The following is a 6,160-nucleotide window of genomic DNA, read 5'->3' as shown; positions in this document are numbered from 1 at the left end:
TCATAAAACCAGATACTCAATACATCCTGGAACGGGGAAGATGTACAAGGATCTCAAGAAACATTTTTGGTGGCCGGGTATGAAAGCCGATATTGCTAAATACGTAGGAGAATGTTTGACGTGTTCTAAGGTCAAAGCTGAGCATCATAAACCATCAGGTCTACTTCAACAACCCGAAATCCCAGAATGGAAATGGGAAAACATTACCATGGATTTCATCACTAAATTGCCAAGGACTGCAAGTGGTTTTGATACTATTTGGGTAATAGTTGATCGTCTCACCAAATCAGCACACTTCCTGCCAATAAGAGAAGATGACAAGATGGAGAAGTTAGCACGACTGTATTTGAAGGAAGTCGTCTCCAGACATGGAATACCAATCTCTATTATCTCTGATAGGGATGGCAGATTTATTTCAAGATTCTGGCAGACATTACATCAAGAATTAGGAACTCGTCTAGACATGAGTACTGCCTATCATCCACAAACTGATGGGCAGAGCGAAAGGACGATACAAACGCTTGAAGACATGCTACGAGCATGTGTTATTGATTTCGGAAACAGTTGGGATCGACATCTACCGTTAGCAGAATTTTCCTACAACAACAGCTACCATTCAAGCATTGAGATGGCGCCGTTTGAAGCACTTTATGGTAGAAAGTGCAGGTCTCCGATTTGTTGGAGTGAAGTGGGGGATAGACAGATTACGGGTCCGGAGATTATACAAGAAACTACCGAGAAGATCATCCAAATTCAACAACGGTTGAAAACCGCCCAAAGTCGACAAAAGAGCTACGCTGACATTAAAAGAAAAGATATAGAATTTGAAATTGGAGAGATGGTCATGCTTAAAGTTGCACCTTGGAAAGGCGTTGTTCGATTTGGTAAACGAGGGAAATTAAATCCAAGGTATATTGGACCATTCAAGATTATTGATCGTGTCGGACCAGTAGCTTACCGACTTGAGTTACCTCAACAACTCGCGGCTGTACATAACACTTTCCACGTCTCGAATTTGAAGAAATGTTTTGCTAAAGAAGATCTCACTATTCCGTTAGATGAAATCCAAATCAACGAAAAACTCCAATTCATCGAAGAACCCGTCGAAATAATGGATCGTGAGGTTAAAAGACTTAAGCAAAACAAGATACCAATTTTTAAGGTTCGATGGAATGCTCGTAGAGGACCCGAGTTCACCTGGGAGCGTGAAGATCAGATGAAGAAGAAATACCCACATCTATTTCCAGAAGATTCGTCAACACCTTCAACAGCTTAAAATTTCGGGATGAAATTTATTTAACGGGTAGGTACTGTAGTGACCCGAACTTTTCCATGTTTATATATATTAATTGAGATTGATATTTACATGATTAAATGTTTCCAACATGTTAAGCAATCAAACTTTTTAAGACTTGATTAATTGAAATATGTTTCATATAGAAAATTGACCACCCAAGTTGACCGGCGATTCACGAACGTTAAAACTTGTAAAAACGACATGATGATATATATATGGATATACATATGGTTAACATGAGATTATGATAAGTAAGTATCTCCATAAGTATATTAACAATGAGTTATATACATATAAACAAGACTACTAACTTAAGGATTTCGAAACGAGACATATATGTAACGATTATCGTTGTAACGACATTTAAATGTATATATATCATATTAAGATATATTAATATATCATAATATCATGATAATATAATAATTTAACATCTCATTAGATATAATAAACAATGGGTTAACAACATTAATTGAGATCGTTAACTTAAAGGTTTCAAAACAACACTTACATGTAATGACTAACGATGACTTAACGACTCAGTTAAAATGTATATACATGTAGTGTATTTAGATGTATTAAAATACTTTTGGAAGACTTCAAGACATATATCAAAACACTCATACTTAACGAAAATGGTTACAGTTACTTTTCCATTCTTTTCTTTCATCAAGAATTCTAGTCGTATTCTTACCCGTATTATACACAGCTTCAAAACGTACTTACTATGAGTATATACCAATAAGAACTAGCATGGGATTCCACTCTTGATTATGTCATGTATGACTAATCAATTTTAACTTCTACCATGAGCTAGTCAACTAACTAGAACTCCTTTTAACCCCACTCACCATTCACCAATTACCACTCATCATTCACTCCATTTCACTTCCAATTCTCTTTCTAATTCTCTCTCAACACACACACACACACACTATTATGAACGTATTTTTCCAGTAGTTAATCATCATCTTCATCAAAAATCACTTCAAGAATCAAGCTATAATCATCATAGGAAGAACACTTCCAGAACACTTCAAAAATCCCTTCAAGTTTACTAATTTACTTCCAAGCTTTCTAATCCATTCCAAGTAATCATCTAAGATCAAGAAACCTTTGTTATATACAGTAGGTTATCTTTCTTATTCAAGGTAATATTCATATTCAAACTTTGATTCAATTTCTATAACTATAAACTATCTTAATTCGAGTAAAAATCTTACTTGAACTTGTTTTTGTGTCATGATCCTACTTCAAGAACTTTCAAGCCATCCAAGATCCTTTGAAGCTAGATCATTTCTTGTCACTTCCAGTAGGTTTACCTACTAAAATTGAGGTAGTAATGATGTTCATAACATCATTCGATTCATATATATAAAACTATCTTATTCGAAGGTTTAAACTCGTAATCACTAGAACATAGTTTAGTTAATTCTAAACTTGTTCGCAAACAAAAGTTGATCCTTATAACTTGACTTTTAAAATTAACTACACACATGTTCTATATCTATATGATATTCTAACTTAATGATTTAAAACCTGGAAACACGAAAAACACCGTAAAACCGGATTTACGCCGTCGTAGTAACACCGCGGGCTGTTTTGGGTTAGTTAATTAAAAACTATGATAAACTTTGATTTAAAAGTTGTTATTCTGAGAAAATGATTTTTATTATGAACATGAAACTATATCCAAAAATTATGGTTAAACTCAAAGTGGAAGTATGTTTTCTAAAATGGTCATCTAGACGTCGTTCTTTCGACTGAAATGACTACCTTTACAAAAACGACTTGTAACTTATTTTTCTGACTATAAACCTATACTTTTTCTGATTAGATTCATAAAATAGAGTTCAATATGAAACCATAGCAATTTGATTCACTCAAAACGGATTTAAAATGAAGAAGTTATGGGTAAAACAAGATTGGATAATTTTTCTCATTTTAGCTACGTGAAAATTGGTAACAAATCTATTCCAACCATAACATAATCAACTTGTATTGTATACTATGTAATCTTGAGATACCATAGACACGTATACAATGTTTCGACCTATCATGTCGACACATCTATATATATTTCGGAACAACCATAGACACTCTATATGTGAATGTTGGAGTTAGCTATACAGGGTTGAGGTTGATTCCAAAATATATATAGTTTGAGTTGTGATCAATACTGAGATACGTATACACTGGGTCATGGATTGATTCAAGATAATATTTATAGATTTATTTATGTACATCTAACTGTGGACAACTAGTTGTAGGTTACTAACGAGGACAGCTGACTTAATAAACTTAAAACATCAAAATATATTAAAAGTGTTGTAAATATATTTTAAACATACTTTGATATATATGTATATATTGTTATAGGTTCGTGAATCAACCAGTGGCCAAGTCTTACTTCCCGATGAAGTAAAAATCTGTGAAAGTGAGTTATAGTCCCACTTTTAAAATCTAATATTTTTGGGATGAGAATACATGCAGGTTTTATAAATGATTTACAAAATAGACACAAGTACGTGAAACTACATTCTATGGTTGAATTATCGAAATCGAATATGCCCCTTTTTATTAAGTTTGGTAATCTAAGAATTAGGGAACAGACACCCTAATTGACGCGAATCCTAAAGATAGATCTATTGGGCCTAACAAACCCCATCCAAAGTACCGGATGCTTTAGTACTTCGAAATTTATATCATATCCGAAGGGTGTCCCGGAATGATGGGGATATTCTTATATATGCATCTTGTTAATGTCGGTTACCAGGTGTTCACCATATGAATGATTTTTATCTCTATGTATGGGATGTGTATTGAAATATGAAATCTTGTGGTCTATTGTTACGATTTGATATATATAGGTTAAACCTATAACTCACCAACATTTTTGTTGACGCTTTAAGCATGTTTATTCTCAGGTGATTATTAAGAGCTTCCGCTGTCGCATACTTAAATAAGGACGAGATTTGGAGTCCATGCTTGTATGATATTGTGTAAAAACTGCATTCAAGAAACTTATTTTGTTGTAACATATTTGTATTGTAAACCATTATGTAAGGGTCGTGTGTAAACAGGATATTTTAGATTATCATTATTTGATAATCTACGTAAAGCTTTTTAAACCTTTATTGATGAAATAAAGGTTATGGTTTGTTTTAAAATGAATGCAGTCTTTGAAAAACGTCTCATATAGAGGTCAAAACCTCGCAACGAAATCAATTAATATGGAACGTTTTTAATCAATAAGAACGGGACATTTCAAATACAGTAACAATGCTTCAGTTTCACTCAACAAATTATCTTCAAAACTCCTAAAAGTAACATTTCACTTGATTATCCTTAGGCGAAGTTCAAGATGATCTAATACATCGTCGTCACTAATCTCAATCCTACCAGCACTAGCTACTCTCCCTGGCTTGCATATCTTTGCAATTAGATTAGACATGTTGAACTTGTTAGGAATCTTCCTTATATCTTTGCTAGGATACAGTATCTTAATACCAGTGTGAGGAACATTCAACAAATTTGAAAATTCCTCCATAGTCCATTTGTACTGTAGCTCAAATAGGCTGGAGTGAACAAACCTCCTCTTACTATCTTCTAAGGCCACATTGGCATAGAATTCACGCACCAATACGGGACAAAAGTAATCCCCGATGTCTAGGAATGCTTGACACCCAATTTGTTCCCAAGGAGCATATGTCTGCTGAGTCACAATGACCTTTTGTTCCACTAGAATGCGTCGATCCCTAGCTAGAATTCTCCTACGCTCAATGTCAAACATCCATTGTCCAACAAAAGAACCACATGACATACTTATACATACTACAAACACTAGCATTAGATAGGCATAACTAAGCAATCAGAAATCTAGAAATCATGTTATTAAAACATAAAAACTGTACCATCGGTCCAAAGCAATGACCATCGGTCGATGGAGTAGACCATCGGTCCGATGGTGTAGACCTACGGCAGATTGTCTAGACAAACTGTTCTGCTTTGGGACCTACTGTAGTGACCCGAACTTTTCCATGTTTATATATATATTAAATGAAATTGTTATTTACATGATTAAGTGTTTCCAACATGTTAAGCAATCAAACTTTTTAAGACTTGATTAATTGAAAAAGGTTTCATATAGACAATTGACCACCCAAGTTGACCGGTGATTCACGAACGTTAAAACTTGTAAAAACTATACGATGACATATATATGGTTATATATATAGTTAACATGATTTTATTATAAGTATTTATCTCATTAGGTATTTTAACAATGAGTTATATACATAAAAATGAGACTATTAATTTAAGAAACTCGAAAACGATATATATAACGATTATCGTTATAACAACGTCTTACTAGGTACATATGAATCATATTAAGATATTGATACACTTGGTTAATTATGTTAAATGATAAGTAAATATATTATTAAGTGTATTAACAATGAAATACATATGTAAAAATAAGACTACTAACTTAATGATTTCGAAACGAGACATATATGTAACTATTATCGTTGTAACGACATTTAACTGTATATATATCATACTAAGATATATTATATATCATAATATCATGATAATATAACAATTTAACATCTCATTTGTTATAATAAACAATGGGTTAACAACATTCAACAAGATCGTTAACCTATAGGTTTCAAAACAACATTTACATGTAACGACTAACAATGACTTAACGACTCAGTTAAAATGTATATACATGTAGTATTTTAATATGTATTCATACACTTTTTAAAGACTTCAAGACACTTATCAAAATACTTCTACTTAACAAAAATTCTTACAATTACATCCTCGTTCAGTTTCATCAACAATTCTACTCGT

This window comes from Rutidosis leptorrhynchoides, chromosome 3, assembly GCF_046630445.1.
Source record: "Rutidosis leptorrhynchoides isolate AG116_Rl617_1_P2 chromosome 3, CSIRO_AGI_Rlap_v1, whole genome shotgun sequence".
Lineage (NCBI taxonomy): Eukaryota > Viridiplantae > Streptophyta > Magnoliopsida > Asterales > Asteraceae > Rutidosis > Rutidosis leptorrhynchoides.
Note: the sequence above shows the minus strand (reverse complement) of the source record.